Genomic DNA, 23,762 nt, shown 5'->3' on the forward strand with positions numbered 1-23,762 from the left:
CAACACTTTACTGACATCTAAAACAGCTATCAGGAGAAGAAAGATAATATTTATTAATAACTTTCTGGGTAAAGTAGTGTAGGCTTGTTGAAAAAAAACTTCAGCCCTTTCAAAGTAGCTGCTTTAAATAGCTTTTAACTAAATTGTGAGATCTTATCCCCTTCACCGAAAGTTAACCTCAACCCTGTGTCATTTTCACCTTTATCCAGATGAGATAAAAAGAGAAAGGTTTTCTTATTAAGGCTAAGAACTCTACTCCAGCAACCTGCACCTTTCAGATTTTGTTTGTAAAGCCTTTTCAGTATGACCTAAGGGAGCTCCTCAATCCTGGTGAAATATTGATGAAGAATATCCTTAATTTTAATTAAATTAACACATTACCCTCTTCCATCCACATCTCAAGGCACCCCTAACTGTTCAAATTATTTCCAGCCTGAGTTCATTTAAAAAACAGCAATGCTGCAGACCCCAAACAATTCCATATCCTAATCTCAGCACTAGAGACAAACTAATCTAGGCTTCTGCAGTCTTTAATACGCAAGTGTTATGTTATATTCATTGAAAATGTGATGGTTGCTAAACTCGAAATCATAAGTTACTTTATAAATGTTTTTTTTAGGGAGCCTAAATATCTTATGAAAGAAAGGCAATCGGAATCTCAAATCTAGAAACATTGTTTCCTAACAAAATTATTAAACATGATCAATGTCAAAGGGTTATTAAGTTGGGATAATGTATTTAATAAGCAGCAGGAAAATGTACCTTGAATGCAGCAAGAAAAGCCCAATGTTCTTTATTGAGTTGGAGGCAATAAAGATTTAAATGGTGACGCTGGTTTTTCCAAAGTCACGAATCAGACTATCAAGCGGACTAAAATTATTTTTAGAAATTCTGAATGAAACATTATTGAATAAAAATTTTTAAAATGGCAATACAGAGATGTTGACTACACTTCGTATCATGGAAAGAGGCTAAGTCATCCATTTGTTAAAAAATATTTTTTACATTCTCGAGGGAAACCATGTCACAATCTAAACAGATTGGAATAGTTAGTGTAGTCGTAGATTCCTAAATAGCTAATTATAGAACAAGGCTTATATATGCTTCTGTTTCTAAGTCCTACAGAGAGATTATTAACAAAAGTATGAAAGAACAAGATCTCTGATTTCCTATGGTTAATTTGATATTCACAATCTGTGTGAACTGAAGGCCTCAAATCTATCCAGTAGACTTTGTTAATTATATTCCTCAGCTTTAACAATATTAACTAGTCATTAGCATAAAGTTTCAGTTTAGCTGTCCCATGTACAGGAGGACAGATATTAATGTTGCTGTGAATTGCTATTGCCAATTGCTCTATAAACAAAGCAAATGCAATTGAGGACATAAGGCCTCCCTGGCTCGTCTCCCAACAACCGTTAACCAGAACTAATTAAAGTTGTTGCTGACAAATCTTCATAAACTTTCTAAAAACAGTAATGATTTTCTCTTGATAATTTGGATGAATATGCAAAAGCACACCATGTTAAAGCAGCTTTGAATTTGTCCCAAATCACAGTGAGCGAAGCAGTTCCCTGATTGATTTAAAAAAAAATTCTCTAACAAAAAACGAGCATTTGACACCCACTCTTCCTCCAGTAATGAAGACTTATTAAAAATCAACTTAGTATTCAAAGGAAAGTTGAAGTCAACATTAATCAAGCAGTAAAGGAATGAGTACATGGTCAGAGAAATTGTTTGCCACAATCAAGTAGCCTCTTCTAACCAAATCCTGTGAAAATCTAACCTTAAAGCATGTATAACTCTCAGAAGTTGGAAACCCTTACCTCCTAGGGTCCACTAAGCCATAGTCGTATTTAAGACTCAAAATCAAAATCGCTGCTTTTGGCCTGGACTGTTTTTTAGTCTAACTTAGAAACCTGCAGAAAATTGAAGTCCTCCTCCATGTATATAGGACCATTACAGCTCATATTTAACTTTTCTGAAATGTTGTTTAATCCTTAATAGGCCTATAGTAGCTTATTACATTCAAACACTTTTTATCTATGATAACTGAGATCCACACCCATCAACCCAATAGATCTGCTTTAGAAAAAATAGTTGCCAGTTCATTGTATGTTTAAAAAAGGTGCCACATCACTGTGCCCTACACTGGCAGAACCAAACACTGCATGTGCTACTACATTCGGGATAAATTTTTAGGGTTATTGCTTTTCAGCTGAGTCTCTTGCCAAAACAAGATGTCAGGTCTGATGATTTCCGTCCAGTTCAAGATAGCACAATACGTCTGCTTATTATGGATCACTTTCACATTACAAGATGTTAGTGTAATGCATTCCATTGATCATTTCTGAAATATGCATGTCTAGGACAATAACAAAAAAGCAAGCAATAAACAAAATAAGAGACTTCTGACGTCTAAATGTTTTCTCGATAAGCTCCTTAGGGTTGAGTTAGTTTGGGTTTCTTGGGGATCTTGCATATAGTCACACCTACTGGATGCACTGAATTATGGCTATTTAATATTTGCCATGTGGGCTTCCTTTTAACTCTTTGTGGATGCAACTCCTACAGATCTGTTATTCCTGCTTTATTGTTTGCTACCTCTCTGAGGTTTTTCCCTTTGACGTCCTGCACTAGCTCAGAATGGTTTTATTCCACGTGATGAAAGATTAAGTGCCATATAGCCCTCGTAGAACACATGTTGACTGGCCTCGGTACAGGTTACTTTGTCCACAGGTAGGAAATCTACATTGGCACTAGTTTTTCTCTGACCAGCACACCAGGTGAAGCTTTTGCTGATTATTTTGCCTTATTTCCCCCCTCTTTAGAGCTTGGGCGCCTTTAAATAATATGGGCCCATAGGAGTGTTCATCTAATTAACCGTCAGTGTATTGTTTTTACTCTTGGTGATAGACATGTAATTACGGTATATCACCATATTATTTATTCAATTAACTTATTTGGTGTTATGACTATATACCACTAATAGCCTACCTGGCATGTTCACACGGTTGAATTTCTTCTATTTTTCATATTCCTGTCATCTTTATCTGCTTCTTCCTTTGGACACATGCTTTGGTGTAATATGAAAACTAAGATTGGGGCAGTCTTCTATTTCACCTATGTGGATCTTCACACATTTTCTTTGTTGCTTGAAACACTGAGTAGTTATTCTACAGATTGGGCTGTTAGTATTATCCCCTCCCACTGTATATTAGTTTCATAAGCATATTCAATTTTTGACCAAGCAAATGTTTTCTTTGTGGAATTGTTGCATCTTCTGTTTTTCCACCGTACTCTATTTCCACTTTGAATCTTGGAACTTTTCCTAGCACCTGAAGGTGTGACCTATATTGTGGTGGTCACTGAAACACGCGTCGGTGCTGGTTTCTACAGGAGTACCAGGATACTAATTTCTGACTGAAGTCTATTTTGACACATAGAATATTTGTAGTGATCGATTAATACAACCGAATTGTACCAACTAGTTCTTTATCAATACGCTTTTAAAAGATGAGGGGCCAGATGTAGATAGCCTAATACCGGTCGGTAACGGCCGAAAATCGGTAATTTTGGCCGTTACCGACCGGTATATGGACATTGAGATGTAGCTCGCCCAAAATTTACAGAATCAGAAAAAATACCGAATCAGTAGATTACTGGCTCGGTAAATAAGCCGAATTGGTAATATTACCGAATCGGTAAAATTACCGATTCGGAAAATATACCGAGTCGGTAAATGTTTCGAATCGGTAAAATTACCGATTCGGAAAATATACCGAGTCGGTAAATGTACCGAATCGGTAAAATTACCGATTCGGAAATTAAGAAATGGAAAAAACAACACCATCGAGATGTAGGTGAGCCATAAATTACCGAATGTCACCAAAATTCGGTATTTATGAATCAGTATTTAACATGGATTGAAAGCAGGTGGTAATCAGGTGCAGCCTATAAAAAAGGGCCCCAAAACGCAACACTGGAACCAGAATGGCGGCTTTCTACGTCATAGCAAGACGGCTAAGGCTACAGGCAGCAGGTGAGAGGGAATGGAGAAGGGAGGAGCAGGTCTACAGGCAGAGGATTACACTCTTCCAATTGACAGAGCCAGAGATACTGCAAAGATACAGACTGCACCCCCACACTATCATGGACCTGATCAGGGACCTGCACCCACTCCTGGACCACCCAAGACCAAGGGCTCACGCCATCCCACCCCATGTCCAGGTGCTCTGTAGCATACACCTCCTTGTATCTGGGAGATACCAGAGTATTGTTGCTGTGTTAGGTGGGGTGTCCCAGGGCTGCCTGTCGCACTTTTTCAGAAAGTTCCTGGATGCCATGATGCAAAGAATGGAGCATTACATCCACTTCCCAGACACTGATGCGGACTTGCTCAGGACCAAGACTGACTTTTACCTCATGGCAAATTTCCCCACACGTGATTGGCTGCATTGATGGGACCCACATCCCCATTTTCCCCCCAGCTGCCACTGAGCACATATACAGGAACAGGAAGTCATCACACACAATTAATGTACAAGCAATCTGTGATGCCAAGTACATTATCACCGATATAGTGGCCAGATACCCAGGAAGCACCCAAGACTCATACATATTCCAAAACAGTGGGACCTATACCCGCCTGACAGCGGGTGAATTCGGGGAAGGATACCTGCTAGGTAAATAAATGGCTGACACTCCCTTGATAGATGAAGCAGACGTATGTCAATGTGTTCCTCTAAATAATGTATTTTTTTCTTTCACAGTAGGGGATAGTGCATATGCACTCCGTTCCTTTGTCCTGACACCCTACCTCAACCCCACAACCCCCAGCCAGAGACGTTACAATGTGGCACATAAATCCACCCGGAACATCATTGAGCGCACCTTTGGGCTCCTGAAGAGCCGGTTCCGCTGCCTCCACAAAAGTGGGGGGGCACGGCAGTACTCACCTGTAACATGCTGTAAGATCATTGCAACCTGTGCAATGTTGCACAACCTCGCAACTAAGAGGGGCACAGAGGTTGAATTGGAGGACTATGAAGACCATGACGATGAGCAGGCACTACCAGCAGCCAACACAGTTGGAGTACCAACACCCACAGACGGAAGACAGAGACGGGCAGAAATCACACACAACTACTTCTGAGTAAGTATAGAGACAAAGCACGTGTTGTACTTCAATGCACGTAGTTTATTTTGCACTACGTTGAAATGACACATACTAGTGTGCCTAGCACTACTGGGTGGACGGGGGTTACCTCACCCTCACATGTTCATCTGAATATGGCAGACTCACTGCTTGCGCCCATGAGCAGCCCCGCGTGATGCCTGAGGTTGGCTTATTTCCAAGTCTGCTGTGCCAGCGCCGGCACTCTGGCGTCTGCTGCTCCTCCTTACTTCAGGGACAGGGGTGCTGCACCTGCTACTAGTGGTATCTGTGTCCCCGACACCTTCTGCTCCTATGGTGGCTGACTGGTTTGTCAGCAGCACTTCCATTGCTGTAGTGACTCTCCCCATCCCCCGTGTGAGATCAGTACAGCAGTGCACCAGCCCCTCCTGCATCGCAACTGAACGGCGACACATCAGTGAAGTCGCAGTTGCAAGATGGTGCATGCCCCTTGTCTGCTGGTGCGTTCGATGGCTCTCCCTGCGCCTTTGTGCACGGTCCTCACGTAGTTCCTCACAGAGTGTCATCACACACTGAGACATGTCCCTGACTCCATCGGCCATGTCCCTCATGCTGTCTGCCATTGATGCTATTCCCTTGTTCATGTCAGTGAAATTTGTGTTCAAAAGGCGCATTTGTCTGTGCACTGCACTAATACCTTTTGCCTGCAGGCGCTGCACCGTGACCATTGTGGTCTCAAGGCCACGGAAGACATCCTCATCATGGCCACTGACGCTTGACTCCCGGACCCTACGACGTCTTGTTCCTCCGGATCGGCTGACAGGAGTGGATGTATGACCTGGTGCATTTCCTGCCATTGAATGTATTGACTCCTCACACTCCCTTTCCTCATCGGAGGATGTTTGTAGGATCCTTTGCGGGGGACCGTCATGCCTCACGGGCCTGCAGATGTCTGACACCTCTGTGTCTGCTGGTGTTTCTGGTTGTTGTGACTCATGTTGTGGTGAGTCAGGAGCACTGGAGATGCTTCAAGTTGCATAGTGTAATCTGCCTCTGGTGTGTCAGCTGCTTGTGTGCAGGGTGCTGTAGGTCTTGCAGTGCTGGGCCCTGCATCCCTGCCTTCTTGCTCACTCCTATCCCTTTGGGGATGTGTCTTATCCCTCACCTGCAGTGACTTGCGTGATGTCTCCCCTGTGGACAGATATGGACAGTGTCTTAGTGGTGCTTTCATCGTGTAATTCACTATTAAATCACATTATTATATCACTATTTCCTGCTCCTCCCATGTCTCTGATTGTATTGTGTGGCAGGCCTGACATCATTTCATGTTGACTGCTCATATGGGTATTCTTATGACTACTACTCCCATAATGCATTGCAGGTGAATACTGAAGTCAGTACTGGATTTCCTCAACACATAGCCACATTGGGGGAGGGACACAGGCAGGGGGTGTAGGATGATGGACATGTCCCTTACCTTTCTTAGCTGCAGCTCGGGCTGAGCTGTCTGCATCACCAATCCCCACAACGCTCTCTGGCTCCGGTGTGGACTCCACAAGCTCTTCCAGGTCCGTGAGAGCAGGTGCCCTGTTCTTCCCTCCACCTGTAGCATTGGCCTCTTTACTTCTTGCTGCAAATTTTTTCTTAGTAATGATCCTTAGATCGTACCATCTCTTCTTGAGATCGTCCACTTCCCTGGTGGTCACTCCTATTGCATTTACTTTGGTCTGGATGCCCAGCCAGGTGTTCCTCTTGACAGCCTCTGGTACCTGCAGGGACTGCTTTCCAAAGATTTTTGGGTAGTGCTTGATGACCTCCTCCACCAGCACCTGAAGTTCACCAGTGCTGAACTTAATCTTCCTCTTCCTCTCTGCACCTTCCCTCTGAGAGTGTTGGGGATACATTTGTTTGTCCTGCAGGGCTCTGCTTCTCAACAGCCTGTCTCTGTGTAACTGCTCTCCTGTGTGATCAGGTACACTGCACCTGCATGGGTGTGGCCACTTCCTGGTTGTGGGGTGGGGTGGATGCACAGGATTGGTGTATTGCTCAGTTGGTTGGCTGAGGGGCGGGGTGGAGGCACGTGATTGGTTGATACTTCAACTGCCTGATATTTTGTATCCCCGACTCTGTATTTACCGATTCGGTAAATACCGAATCGGTAAATACCAAATCTGTAGATTCAATGCATTCCTATGGGCCTCCGGGCCCATAGGATTGCATGTGAATTACCGAATCGAAATTTGCCATATCGGTAAATACCGAATCGGTAAATACCGAGTCAGGGTTTCCGAATTTTACCGAATCAGTATTTTTTACCGATTTTTCAGCTACATCTCATATCCCTTTTCAAAAATACCGATTCGGTAAAAATCGGTATTTTAGAGTCGGTAAAAATGAGTTAACTACATCTGGCTCGAGGTGTTTAGTCTCTACTGTATAACATATGCAATTCTAAATTGTATCTTTGTATCCTGAATTTCTGTCTTTTTGGGTCTTTTGTCTGTAACCTGCTGAGGCTCCAGGAATCTGGTTTAGGTGGGACGGTACTAAAGTGGTTCAACTCCTTTCAGTCAGATCGCCGACAAACAGTTTGGGCTCTGCCTTTTTTGTTCCCCATTCTCCCCTTAAAGGTGAGAGTCCCACAGCACTCTATTCTCAGCCCCACACTGTTTAGTATTTACTTGTCCTCCTTAGCACACCTGGGTGAGACTCACGGAGCAAAAATAGTGTCATATGCGGATGACACGTAGTTGCTCTTTACCTGCGACAGGGACAAGGATTTAAATGGTGAAGTGATCAATTCATGTTTGTTGGAGGTATTTGCTTGGCTCCTGGGGAACCAATTGAAATGTAATTCCGTAAAATCTGAAATCATTTTCTTTGGTCTGCCTCCTAACAGTATGTGGTGTAGCTGGTGGCCACAGAATATGCATCCCGACTAAACTCGGTCTGAGCAGTTAAAAACCTGGGGGTGAAAATGGATGACTCCCTCAATATGAAATCTCAGATCCAAGCGGTACCGGGATAATGTTTCGGCCTCCTAAGAATGCTGAAGCAATTTCTATCTCTTCTTTCGGTCTCCCACAGGAAAACAGTGGTTCAGGCCATGATCGGATCAGGCTGGACTATAATAACATTCTTTATTTAGGACTGACAGAGTATTTACTTACTCATTTTTAGGTGGTCCAAAACACCGCAGCTAGGGCGATACTTCTACTTGGCCCGAGAACACGGATGTCTTTACACCTTAAATCTCTCCACTGGCTACCGATCCACAAGAGGATCCTTTTCAAAGCCCTTGTTCTGGCCTTTAAGGCACTTCACGATTCTGGAACACCTTATATAGTTCAATTCTATCTTCTCAGCGCTCCTTAAGATCCGCATCCCAGTCGCTGGCACATACCCCTGTGTTCTGCCGATCTCAAATAGGAGGTCGATCCTACCAGGTTCAAGTCGCCAAACTGTGGAACTGTTTGCCGCCTAATCTAAGACAGATGCAAAATCTCCTCCCTTTTATGAAGTCTTTGCAAACTTGGCTGTTCCAGCAATAGCCTTTGCGGCATCGCTTTTAGTTCAGCTGCCACACTAAACTAGAGTCGAGTAGCTGTGTGCTCTATCAATACCCTGATAACATAACATAACATAACATAACATAACCTTCTACATGTGTACTGTGTATTCGAAGGGAGATATATTATATATTGTGTTAGGTGTTAATAGTATGTGTATGGTCTGAGTGATTTTGGGTGTGAGTAGGTACGGATGATGAGATTGAATGTATTTTGCGAGGGGAATGATGTTTACAGTTGTGAGTTTCTTATTGAATATAAGATTTGATTTTCTGTATATATTTAATGAAATTGCTGCTACAAGAAATCTAAATGCATTCGAATAAGTTTGTGTTAAATACGCAGGCATTTATACATGGGTGTTGTTTCCATACTTGCAGCTTGGTCAAATCGTGAACTTTAGCCCCAGGCAATTGTGAGATATTCCCCTTTCATCTATTACTGGAAGAATAGTTCCATTTTGGTTTGCTTGATCTATTATTCTGCCTATTTTCTATGCCTAAACCACCTATTGATACATGTGCCTACTCCGCCATTGTGTACCCTCACCAAGTGCCTCTACGCTCTTGAATATGCCCAGAATCCAAAACCTATGTGCAACCATGCTGTGCATTTGCATTTGCCAGGTGTGGTTGATTTGTACCCTGGACGTTCTTGGAGCTCTGTTTCCAAATCAAATTATTTTAAGTCATTTTTCAATGAGTCCTGAGTAGTAAACAAAAGGGTTTCTGCCTCAGAAAGTTCTGAAAAAATATAAAATGTTCCAGCCACAAGATTTTCATCTTACCTGGATGTATGATCTGTGTATGCAATCCAAGTGGAATTTCTCGGCCAGGTGCATAAACTCCCAACATTGCTTGGAAGTCTAAAGGAAACATCTGGAAAAATGTTAAGGGGAACATTTTCAGCCCTAACAATTTAGAAATGAAATTTTCAGCCCTAGCAATTTAGAAATATTCTTGAATAAGATATTTTTCACATAAGTCTGTGGGCATGTAGGTATGAAATGAACATACATTCATCTTTGACTAGTATGCACTATGTTCTTTTCTTACCTACATGCCCGCAGACTAATGTGAAAAATATCGTGTTCAAGAATATTTCAAAATTATTTGTTGTTTTTCCCTGCTCTTGGCAAGTCATCTGTATACTGGGGACTCATTTTCCTAACAGATTAGTTTTCAGCCCTTACAGTTTTAAGTTGAATTGCCTTATTTAAAACTCTTTCATTTATCCGAAAGTCCTGGAAATTTGCCACTTTAGTTTTAGATCTGGCTCCTACGTTTGGCTTATGGAAAGGGAATCGGCAATAGTAAGGTCTGATTGAAGTTGTTTAAGGACATAGTTTCAAATGAGTTGGGTGACCAGTTCTGTCATCTCTGTCTTATCTTCATAGTTTTCTTGTATTCCAACCCATCTCAAATTTGTTCCCTGTGATTGATTTTCTAAATCCTCTTCTTTAGCTGTACCAGTGTGGAAATTCTTTCGTAGCTAGAGTACAAAGTTCTGCTGAAAGTTCTGGGTATCCCTTATGGTCGATGCACTTGTTACTAGCTCCTCATATCTTACATTTAAGGTCTGAAATTGTTCATCTATTGCCTCCAGTTTTGCCTCACTTTAGGGCACTAAATTAGATAGTGTTATTTTCAACTCACTTATATTCATTATCAATCGCTTAAGTAAGTCATATATTGTCTGAATGGGGTAACAAATAAAGGGTAAGAAATATGTCTCAAGAGGTCAAACTAAGAACAAGATAAAGGGCTGAAAACTAGAACTAAAAAAAGGGCCTGATTCACAAAGGTAAACTTACACTATTAAGTAAACCAACTACTTTATGGTATTCACAAACTGTGTGTGGAGTTGTAAGACTCTGCACTCACTATACTTATGTGGGTGGAGTTCGCCACACCCAGAGAGTGAGACTCCGCATACCGAGCTGAAAACTCGGCACATATACAATAAGGAGTGCAGAGTCATGAAACATTTCACCTAGTTTGTGAACTGCTTTTGCAGTACAATTTGTAGTACTATAAAATGTACCACAAAGAGCAGCTTGTAAACATGGCCCTGTATATTTTAGTTACAACTTACCAGAGCCTTATACATAAGTTACAACCATCAATAAAAATGACAGTATCTTGTATCTTGGAGAGTTATTCTGCATTGCCTTCTGCAAAGAAAATATAACTAGTGGTGGGATGGGCACAAAATCAAAACATGAGGATATATGCAAGCTGATTTGATTACAACAAAAATACAGAAACAACAACAAAAATATCCCTGCATTAAACACAACAGCTTTAATAATAACATCATGGGATTTGAAGTGTATCTCAATTATATGTTCATAACCATCCACTAAACATTATGTAACATGTGATGACAAAAATAATGTATCCACTGAAATGCCCTGAGTAAAATGTGTGCCAGTCAGACTTCTCAAAACCATTATGAGCACTGATCTGATTTACAGAAAATCAGCAGTCAAGTGCAGCTCAACATTTTGCTGAAAGTATTCATAAGGCATGCTAATTGAAATGCCAAGTTTGTGAAATATAATAATCTCTGTTCTACAAGGATTGTGCATCACAAGGAAACTCCTTCAGATGGAGGCTTGGTGGATAGGTTGTTTTGATACAGTGCATCTGATAGGGTTAAATGAATGTGTATGAGCTTCCTGTTTCTATAATTCACTGAAATGTTGATGGTTCACCATTACAACAGAATAGGCAAACAGTAACAGTACTAAAGAAATACTTGGTGGCATATGATGTAACAAAAACGTGTGTTCTGGTTTAATAAAAATATCTGCAAAAAAGTAGTCTCTTGGTCGCTATTAAACACATGTGGCATGGCTTTGCCCATACCTCTGGCAGAATCAATTAAAGCAGCTGTTTGCCAAACCAAGAAGTTGGATTATTTATGCTTCTGACATGTTTGAATAAACAAAGACTACTGTTTCCTGTTACTCATTGAGCAAGATTTTAAAATTGAAATGTTGTCTCACAAAATGTCATAAAATATATGCTCCTGGTAAAAAAAAGCCTGCATGAATTGCATTGCAAAATTTTATTTTTTAATGATTTGAGGAAAAGGTATTTTTTATTGAAGATCAGTACGGTCAACATTCTAAAGAGAAGTCCACATGAACAAAGGTAATTTTAATGAAACCATCAACATAAATGGGATTCATGCTGGGTGTGCTTTCTTTAATTGAGATGAGAATCAAGATGTTCTTTATGCAATTTATCACATCAGCCTTGTGGAGTAAGAGACATTTCCCTTGATCACCAAGGCATTTAATCATTTTTGCTTTGCTGAAACTAGAATAATCAAACAGTCTGAAAGCACGGCATGAAGACTACTCCATCTGCTCCTACATGCCACAGCATCATTGAAGTAAATTAAAGGGAAGGACAAAGGTCTAGAAAATTCTTCCTTCCAAGGAAAGACCTGTGCTATCTTGGAGCTCAGAGAAAGTAGTTTGTAAGGATTTAGTTTGTTGAAGCAAATAATGTTATAGTTTGGTGAGGTTACTTTGTAGTAAAGGTGGGTGCAGATTAAGGGCCAGTTTAACATGTTTCTCTTTAGTCTTAAGAAATGAATCAATTGAACCTTTCTAATTGTTATTCACTGACTTGGTAGGAGCTCTGGATATTGGACACTTTCCCGACTTAAATATAGAACTTGAGAAATTAACTTACTTGTTGCATGTTTGAAGAAGTAAGCTGTTTCCAATAGCATAGTATTCAGTGGATTGCAGTCTCTTATTTTGAATGTGTGCATGCTACAAGGGCCTTAATTCTGGGAATCTTATCTATTGCGGCCTGGATGCTCAATGAAGTTAGAGAAAGGAACATCCAGGACTAAACAATAGATGACACATTAAAGCATGTTTAGATTAAGGTTGGTGTAGGACTAGTGACAGTATTTTACTCCATGACTAATTTTGACTTCTTGTAATTAGAGTAACCAAAAAGACCACTTGTGGACTTACGGAAAATGCTGAAAATCTGGAAGAATTCTGAAAACCACGAAAGACTGACCTAAGTGCCTGCATCTGTAAAAAGACATATCATTCCTCTAGTCGGTAGCACAGGCATATTAGTTCAGTATAAGAATGTGTTTTTAAATCTAGGCAATACTTCGCACTGCAAGCTGCCACCAGCATTATCTGTTATTACCGATGGCCTGATTTAGATCTTGGCAGACTGGTTACTCCATCACAACAGTGATGGATGTCCGAACAGCTGCAATATAAATCCCATGGGATATAATAGGATTTATATTTCGGGTTATGAGATATCCACCACTGTTATGATGGAGAAACCCGTCTGCTAACATCTAAATCAGGCCTATGTGTAATGATCTTTTCCACTGAATAGACTAAAGCGTTGTGATGCTTGTATAATAGGTCAACAGAGAATAACCACCCTGAACATCACATCTCCTTGCATCAAGCTTAGGCTTTCAGGAGGCACCTTCCACAGCCAACATTTAGAAAATCCAAACACGCTATTTTGTTTCTGCAATTGCAGAACAGATGCCAGTTAATGTCCTCATCTATATCTAAAGCTCCATAACCTACCATAGGTGTGTCAGCATGATATGGTTAAACCTGAAATAAATTAACCCGCACTCATTCTAATAAACATCATTATGCCCAACATCAACAGGTCAAGATCAACATCAGGGCAAGAGCAAGCTGTAGAATTTTAAAGGTTCTAAAAAGACAACATGTAACACTCTGTCTCTATGCTTCACTGCTAACAAAACCCAGTTGCTTCGAGTCACATTTTGGCTAAAATTGAAAGAATGACTAAACCAGACATGTCCCACATGGTTTTTTTTTGGGCGGGGGGGGCAAGAGGGCAAAGGGGGGAGGTTGGGTTTATGTTCAATATTGTACCTGGAAAATGCCACTCATTCACCAAAGCAAACATGGCACCTATGAAGACTCATTGCAAAATGGATAATGCCATGTTCCAGCAAAGTATGTAAAATGTTCATGCTATAGTACACTGGTGCTTCCTGGCTTCAGTCCTGTGTAGTGAGTGAAGTATGCTGCAACTGGATTACCCCTGTATGAGTTTATAGGGGGGCAGACAATGTTTATGTATTCCCTGAATATGCTTCACTGCATTTTATCATAATATCCATATATAAATACTGATTGCTTTACTGTGTTTTCCTGGGTGTTTATCCTCCTAGCAATTTTAGCTGTGAGGGATAATGTACTTTAATGCAGAGGGAAATTATCTACAGAAAGGATGCAATAACGTCATTATTTGGCACACAGAAACCACACAAACACCTCCTCTAGTGACAAGCATGAGAAGAACTGGTCACTTTAAAAAACATTGAGGAGTAGGAGAGGAGGTTATTATCTGGTTAGCTCTACTCTCTGTTAAGATAGCACACTGGGCAGCAAGGATATATTCAGATATGTATTCCACTAACAGATACACAGACTATATGCTTCATCTTCCACTAACAGCTGTCCCCACTCGCTTCATGAAATTCCAGCCATTGCCTAGGTGCCCTTGGAGCATTACAGCAAGCAGCATTCCAAGGACAAGCCATAGCACATCCCCCCCTCTAAAACAATTAAGAAAATACCAATCAAAGTAAATGGTTTCTAAAGACAAACAAACGCAACAAAAGCAACAAACAAAAGACAAACAAACGCAACAAAAGCAACATAAGATATTTCCATAAAAACATTCAACCACAAATTACAAAAAACACTGACAATTTTATAGCACTTGTAAAACCCTCACAAGATGACAAAGGCAAATTGCAAGATCACAAGTTACAGAATGAATCTTACAGCTCAATGCCTAACTCTACTATTTACCAACCAAATCATAGTCCATCAAATAGGAAGGTGCTTTCTTTGGCTGGAGACTGTGATGTCCCACTACGGCAGTCTCCTCACTCCCTTCTTCAGCTGAATTGAGATATTGATCATGTTTGACTCTCTCCTGACAACTTGCCAATCTAGACATGCTCCAAACATTTCCATCGCACAAAACAATATATAATTTTTTACTCGAACAATTTGCATAGGACCACAATATTTAGATTTTTCTTTGAGTGCCCAGCCTCACCTCCTCACAAATTCATAATCACCTACTTGCCATTCTCTCTCTCTCTCACACACGCTGTGCTTTACATCAAAAAGCTGTTTGTATTTCAATTTATGTCTCTCCACCTCACTTGAATCAACCACATTCATCCTCTCTTCACATTTCAACCAAACAGGATTAAGTTTGGACCCCACAAACCTGCCCCTTAAACGTTGAAAGGTGACAATTTGGTCACAATGTTAGGTATATTGCAGTGTGCCCACAACTTGTCCCTGTGCTGCGGCAACAAATGATGGACGGAATGCTGAATAAATCAAACATTAACTCCCAGTCAGAAATCTGGGTTAAACCCATTGTTCATTTACTAACTATGCCAACCGAGTTTGGACCCAGCCATATGCAAATGAGTTTTGACCCTGCTCCCCATGGGGGGGGGGGGTGAATGTTTGACTTACTTAACATTCCATCCATCATTTGTTGCTGTAGAAATTTTTGCTCTAAGTTGGATGGTAATGCTCAGACGTGGGTCCCTTGCTTGCTGTGCCACTGGATTCAAGCTAGCCTAGCTGATGAGGGGTGTAACCGCAAAACCGGTCCCAGGATGCCTGTTTCTGGTCCAGTGAGGATCCAGGTGACAGTTCTGACAGTACTGTGCCTATAATAAGCAAGGTCAAGAATGATTTGCAAATTGCTGGGTCCAAACAGCGGCAGTGGCATAGTGAGCAAAAGAAAGTTGGATTTTACACAGATCTCTTGATTTGTTGCTGTAGCATAATTTGTCCCTGAACACAGCTCGCAACAATATCTTCTCCGCCACTGCTAACTGGGAGAATGCCTTAACCAACTTGTTCATGGACTCAACCAGACCACTTGCTTACGGTGAGTAGAGTGCAGTGGGTAAATGAGTAATGCCTAGCTCCTCTAGACATTTCTTAATTTTACCTGAAACAAATTGCACTCCATTTTCTGTGACAATGAACTTAGGAATTCTCTCTGAAGAAAACACACCTTTTAGGAATGCCAAAACTGTTTTGGTCATCACAGTGCTCACACAACATGTTGAAACCCATTTGGAAGTGTAATCAAATAACACCAACGTGAATGTTTCAGCTGGTGACAGCAGGTCAAATGGTCTAACAATATCCAGACCCAGTTTGACAGGGTTCATCTGTAACCGCTACTGGTGACAGTGGAGACATCCTGGTCACTTTAGACTTGTCACTCGCTGCGCACTGGATACAGTCTCTCACTACTCCCTCCAATTGACTATCCAAATACGGCCACCAGTATTGTTCTTTAACTCTTGCCTTTGTTAGTGTCCTTCGTTTGCAAGATTAACAATCTAGTCCCAGAAACCTGCAGGGGGAGCCATCCGACTGCCTGAGAAAAGATTGGGATCTTCAATGCAAAGTTCTTCCTGAACATTCGAAAACCCCTTGCCCCATCACAAGATCCTTCAAATTCGGCCACCCTGACACCACCATACTCTTGACTGCCTCTCTTACCTCATCTTTAGCAGCCTCACTGTCACACTAAACCTTGCAAATCACTGCTTCCTTCACCCTTATGACCCGATCCATCACTACTTCTTCCTTGAATGATCTACTGGTAGGCAACCGCAGCAAGATATCCACTGGGACATTCTTGGACCTCTGTAGATATTTGACCACAAAATTGAATTCCATAATGCCTTCCACCCAGCTCTTTGTGTGTGGGGAAACATTACCCATGCTACTGCTTGCCAACAATTGCACAAGAGGCCTATGATCTGCTTGAGTCCAAATGGTAGACCCCAAAGAAAGAAATTAAAATTGTGTATCGCCCAAGTACAAGCCATTGCTTCACGTTCAATAACCGAGTATCTCTCCTCTGAGCCTTTTAATGAATACGAAGCGAAAGTCACCACCTTTTCCTCACCATCCAACACCTGCAATAACACTGCACCCGTTCTCTCTAAACTGGCATCAGTTGTCAAGAAAATGTTTCCTTGTGACATCAAAATGGCCCATGGTTGGCATTTTAGCAATCTCCCCTTTCACAAGCTTGAAAGCCTCCTCCGCTTCCACAATCCACTCAAACGTAAATCCCTTGTTAAGCTGTATTGCGATGGTCTGTACTACACTGGCAAAATTCTGGAAAAATTTTGAATAAAACTCCGCCATGCCCGAAAATTACCTGATTTGATCCTTATTGGATGGGGACAGTGCATCAATAATAGAGCTAGACAAATCAGTTTCCATACTGATCCCTTTCCCATAAATGGTGTGTCCCAAGAACTCAAATGATTTCACTGCAAGTCTGCACTTTTCTTTTTTCATGGTTAACTATTTGGCCTTCAATCAGGTTAATGCCTGCCTCAAAACCTTGTCATGCTGCTGCCTATTCTTCCCATACAACAGGGTATCATCCTGGAAATACATAACCAACCCAATGCCCTTCAGCAACAATTTTATAAGCCTTTGGAAGTATGCTGCTGCCGAGGCCAGTCCAAATGACAGCCTCTTGAACCTATATGCTCCAAAAGGGTGACAAATGAGGTGAGGGCTCTGGATTCCTTTTGCAGCATCACCTGGTGACAGTCTGCAGATAATTCTATCACACTAAACACTGTGGCACCCTAGAGTGTGGTAAGAGCCTCCGTGATGTTTGGCAGGGGTTGGTGATCTACCCAGATGCATTAGTTGAGGTCCCTAAGGTCAAAACACATGCAATTCTTAGTCCCATTGTCCTTCGGGGTAATGACCACTGGGGCCAACCATTCTGAGGATTCTACCTCCTCACTTTGCAACAATCTGTCAAATTCTTCCTGGAAGGGTTTCATCATTAAATTGGGTATTTTCCTTATCTTGTGCACTACAGATTTCACATCTTTCATTAATATAATTCTGTGCTTGAAACCTATGGGAAACCCCAATTGGTCATTAAAAACATCCAGAAACTCATTCACCCAACCAATGTCCTCTTCAATAGCTGCTACCATCATAACTTGGTTAGCAGTATTTCGATTCAGGACAGTTCCTAAATCTTTCTGGTGTCTCCACCCCTATAAGTTATCCCATCTCTAGGCCACATAAACTTTCCCTACAGTCTCCCTTCCTTGGAAATGTATCAACATCAGTGCATAGCCCTCCAGATCTATCTTCAAGCCCCCATATCCTCCAGGACTGATATAAGGCGGTGACACTGCAACACCACCAGTGCCATACATCTTCTCCCAATTCTGGATCCTGAATCAACCACCTTGCATTCAGGCATTGTTATGGGCTCATTGTCAAGCACCTCATGAAACTGCTTAACTTCTGTGTGGGAGGATCCTATCCGCAGGACCACACTATGACTTTCTTCTAGCCCATGCAAAACCTTATGTGCCTTCGTATTTTTACACACACAAGCAAAATGCCCCTTTTTCCTGCAACTACGACATACAACATTCCTGGCCATGCAGTACTGTTCATAGGATGATAGGAGCTACCACATTTAAAACATTTGAATTTAGAGTCCTTCTCCACACCAAGTCCCACAGCACATTCACAAACCCCAGATTTCCATGTGCTGTTCTTCTGGCTACTATGAGCAGACTTGTCCCTTGACAACTTTTCAGAGTTTGCTTTATCCAAAAGTACAGACCACAGAAAGAGAGATGTTCCAGCGCATTTAAGAATAATAATAATAATAATATTAAAACCATTTTTAAAGCGCCTGGCTGCACAAAAAACAGTGTGTCCCCGCGCTAAATACTGCTAAATCGCCAGAGGCAAGAGCGAGAGTGAGCCAAGAAAGGTGCAGAGGAAGGAAGGGGGGTTATGCAGGGGGGAATAGGAACTTTTTAAGTTTTCCCCGGAACCTAGTTTCAGAGGGTTCCATTCGGAGATCGAGCGGGAGTTCGTTCCAGCATTTGGAAGCCAGGTGTCTGAACGAACACCCACCCATCCTAGCTCTGGTGATTCTGGGGAGTTTAAGCATCATCGTTCCGGACGATCTCAGGTTCCTGATGGGGCGATGTATAGTGAGAAGATTTTTCAAATAGTCCGGACCTTTGCCATGGGCGATTCGATGCACAAAACAAAGGGACTTAAATTTGATTCGCTCCTTAATAGGGAGCCAGTGGAGTTTAGCCAGAGCGGATTTCCCAGATGCTCTGCGAGGGAGTCTGAGCACAAGGCAAGCGGCGGCGTTCTGAGCACACTGGAGTTGGTGTAGGCCTTTTTTGCTCAAACCTAGAAGCAGAGCATTCCCATAATCAAGGTGGTGGGTCACCAAGGCTTGGACGATGGTCTTTCTGGCTTCGATGGGAAGGAGGTCTAAAACCTTACGGAGGACTTTCAGTATGCTGAAGCACCTGGCTGTCACTTTACTGACATGAGATTTATAGGAGAGATCTGAGTCAAGTATTATGCCCAGATTGCGCACCGAATCCGCAGGACAGGGTGGGTTACCTAGTTCCGTAGGCCACCACATGTGTGACCATGCTGAAACTGATTTCCCTACCACCAGTAGCTCTGTTTTATCGCCATGAAGGCGCAGGCAATTGCTGTTCATCCATGATGCCACTGATGACAGACAGTTAGAAAAATTAGTGGCATCTTCTCTGTGGTCGGGCGTGAGCTTGAACATCAGTTGGGTGTCATCAGCATAGCTGACAATGCCCACCCCAAATGCTTCAACTATGCTAGCCAGGGGTTCCATGTAGATATTAAACAAAGTAGGGTTCAGACTCTAGCCCTTTGGAACCCCATGGCTTGCCTTCCTAAGAGAAGATTTGAACGGGGGACAGTGCATCTGAAAGCTCCTGTTGGCCAAGAAAGACTTTATCCAGGCCAAGGCCCATCCTTCCACTCCCATGTCAGACAGCCGAGACAGCAGCGTAGTGTGCAGCACGGTGTCAAAGGTTGCACTAAGATCTAATAGGACCAACGCTGCTGTCTCTCCTTCGTCCACTATTTGTCTAAGGCACTCAGTAGAGAAGAGTAGGGCTGACTCCGTAGAGTAGCCGGCTCTAAAACCCGATTGTGTGGGGTGCAGGAGAGATTGTTCCTCCAAATATCTGATGAGCTGCCTATTTACCACCTTTTCCACAATCTTCGCACAAAAGGGGAGAAGGGAAATAGGGCGAAGATTCTGGAATTGGGAAATGTGGATGTTAGATTTCTTTTTAAGAGGGATGACCTGGGCTGTTTTCCACACGTCCAATACCAGGCATTCTTGGAAGAAGAGCGACACAATGTGACTAATCTGATCGATGATCATATTCTCCATGACTCCTTTGCAGCGAGCCGGCGGGCAAACGTCGCAAGGCGAGCCAGATTGTATGCTGTTGACGATGCTTAATAATTCATGTCTCTCAGGTGTTATAAAGCATGTGAGACGAGAATTCCTCGTGTAGGTGTCTCTGACTTCTGTAAGTTTGCTCGAGTGGTCCTCGTCCTCTGTGAAGGTAGCATGGATTTTATCGATCTTGCCTACTAAAAAATCGGCAATAGAGTCACACAACTCTCTCGAGTAGGTGTCTTGGGCTTCAAGTCTGGTCGGGACCGTAAGCTCTCTATAGATAATGAAGAGTTCTCTCATGGGATTATCCGCTAAATTGATTCTGCTCTTGAAGTGGCAACTTTTTTCTGATCTCATTAATTTCTGGTATTTTTTTAGTTCCCTTTCATAATGTAATTTATCCTCAGGATTATAGTTTTTCCTCCAGCTACGTTCCAAGTTTTTGCATCTGGCTTTGGCAAGTTTAAGTTTTTCCGAGAACCAGGGGGCAGTTTTGGATTGCCTAGCAGGGGGCTTAGATGTCCAGGGGGCTATTACGTCCAACGCAGCATTTCCTTTACCAATCCTGCTGCATGCTCCATACTCCAGCATGTATTAGCAAAGGTTTTTTTGCCAACAATTTTTCTTGGACCCTTGGGTCATTCGTGCAACATACTAACTGGTCTCTGATGAGGGATACAGATAACTCACCAAACTCACAGGTTCCACCAGGTTCCTTACAGCAGCTACATAAATGGCTCCTCATTCCTCTTTTTATTGAACCCTCATAAAAAACTTTGTGCCTCTCCATTACCACATTGATGCATGGGCTATAATGTTTCTCCATCATAGAGAGAGACATTTCAAACACATGTCTTGATTCCTTTACCTCTGTGCCAGTGTCAATTTATTCCGGTATTTTGTAAATGTTACGCCCTTTGAGTCCAAAATTTTGCATCAGTACCACCTGTTCCTTGTTTCAGAGAATTTTCCCCCCTATAGTTTATAAATAAGAGTCAAATAAGTGCTTCTACCTCTTTAATGGCAAGATGGGCTCTCCTGGTTCTGATAAATATTCGGGGGGTTGTGACATGTTTGCTACAGCCATGTCTGATTCCTGCAAAGCAACTTAATATAGCAAGCTAACACAATTTACTAATAGATCAAGCCAAAATAATTAGATAAAACAATAGATTAACATAACAGACTAAAAACATAATTTCCACCATGTTCAGAATTCACCACTGCCAAGAGATTCCTCAGCACAGGATGCAACAGACTGATGTAATTCAAATCAGTGTTCTCCAGCTTATTAGAACTGCAGAGCATCCATGTCTAAGACTCTCCATGAGAACCGAGTGCTAATTACTCCTAGTTCATTGTGCGCTGCATTAGTTTCTTCCTTCAAGGTAGTGCATTCAGCATTAACTCAGATTCGTCCAACTCACCTAGCAACAAGCTGGGGTGATCAACCAATAGCATGCCCCTGTTGGCATGCACCAATCACCTGGTAGCAGAGATTGGCCAATAGTGTTTTTTCCATGCACATAGCACGTCACGGTCCTGCGTGTGCTCAAGTCACAGCGATAACGCTCGCACCGACTTCCACAAGGCTTTCCGCATCTGTTCTGCACTATGCTGCACTCATGCCTCTGCCGCTCGCTCTTCACCGCACTGCTCATGTCTCAGGCAGCCAATGGTCACAGCTAGCTGAGTAAACACTGGCTAAATGATTTGTGTGTGCTGGCGTTTACAATGTAATGATACACACACCCCCAAAAATTCTTTAGGTGTCACTTACAGTCATAGAAATTCATAGCGTCCGTGTATCTGAGTTCAGGAAGTAACACTGCTTCAGTGGTAAATGAATCCAGAGGAGTATTGCTGGTGATCCCCTGCCCTCGCAGGTCATCTCATTGCTGAACTGTTAAGATAGCACACTTCACAGCAAGGATATATTCAGATATTTATTCCACCAATAGAAACACAGTCTTCATGCTTCTTCCACCTTCAACAGCTGCCGCCTTTGTGCATGGTGACCAGGGAGTACAAGCCCCGCCATCCAGGGACAAGCCGGGTGTAGGCAAATTCACTGCACTGCCAGTAGATTTCTATCAGCGTGGAGGTGCCTCATTGCATGTCCAGTAAGTTCAGTTTTGTGCCACAGTTCTCATTAGGGCCAAGTGGAATTGTTCCATTTCCTCTGAAACACAAGGAATACAATGTAGATTTCCATACAATTAGGGGGTTGTAGTGTTGGCTTTCTAGTTGTTTTACCTATGTCATCAAATGGAATGTTACCACACAGGATGTCTGATTGGAATGTTATGTTCTGATGCTAGAGTCAGTTGGGAGCTGAGGATTGAGCTGACTGGTGACAGCTCCTGGTGGGGATTTACCTTGGAATTACTCTTACTATCTTGAATTACCACCTCATGTCAACTTAATTAATAAATACATCTTTCTACAAGAACCTACGTGACCTAATCATCATTTTAACATCACTACAATTGGCGACGTTTTGGACTTCTTTCTTCATATTTACAAGCAACTGAAACATGAACTTTCTTCAAACAAGGTAACCAATTAAGTTTCTTCTTCTTCAAGCAATTTCTTAGCAAACTGGCATGTTATAAATCCCCACCAGTGACCATTCCACTCTTATGGTCGTCCTCCAACTAATCTGCCACTCCCTACTTTCTAAAATCTTAAGTTATCTACTGCTGCACCTGTTTTAAAAGTTGCTCCACCAGATTTAAAAAACTGGTTCACCTGTTTGAAAAGTGACTACACCTGATTTAATAACTTTTGCACCTAATTTATGAGCCTGCTTATTTGTAAGCCTACTTAACATGCAAGTCCCTGATTTATAAGGCTATGATTTTAATTTGTCAACTGCTACACCTTAAAATAAGCCTGAGTTGCTTTTCTAAATTACCGTTGATGAGGATTGAGACTGCTTCTGATATATTGACCAGCTGATTTATATGCCGGCAGTGTATAACCTACTTTGCTGATGTTGAATGAAGAGCCTTTACTTCGTGTGCTGCTTCTCGGCTTTCGTTTCCTGACATCTGCCTCAATTCAATGATTTCAGCTTCAAACTTTTCAATTTAAAATCCTGTGATCCTAGCAAGCAGCGGTTATTTTAAAGGCACCAGAGATATCCAAACTATCGACACCTTTTATTTGTAAACTGAAGCCTGTATTTGCTGCTACTTTCTCCATTTTTTTCATTAATATTAGCAGCTTAAAGATGGAAAAATCTTCCTTCTCTTCGACACACACATACTTGCTTCTGCTTATGATGAAGCATTGCCGTGTTTTGAACATTGGCTATCGGTGTTTGAGTCATTTCTATATTATGCCTTGCCTCCGTGTGTATGCCCTTCATTGGCAGTTTAACCGCCTTCACCATATTTTAAAATTCTACACAAGGGCATACAGAGCCGCGCACTCTTACCTTCTATGCTACCTTTCATTCCTGATGACGCCTGCAACCTCCATGTGGTTTCCAGCCTCTCCTATGACGTACCAACACTACAGGGTTGCCCCTTCCCTTCCAACCAGATGTACCTATCTATCTCAGTGTCCCATATTTTCTGACGGGATAACTAGGCTGGTATTTAACCGTCTCCTACGAGAGACTCATTTCCCTTCGTATCATCAAGGTGGCAGGCCCTACACTGGAACTCCATGTCTGGTGTCCATTTCATG

This window comes from Lissotriton helveticus, chromosome 11, assembly GCF_964261635.1.
Source record: "Lissotriton helveticus chromosome 11, aLisHel1.1, whole genome shotgun sequence".
NCBI classification, from domain to species: domain Eukaryota; kingdom Metazoa; phylum Chordata; class Amphibia; order Caudata; family Salamandridae; genus Lissotriton; species Lissotriton helveticus.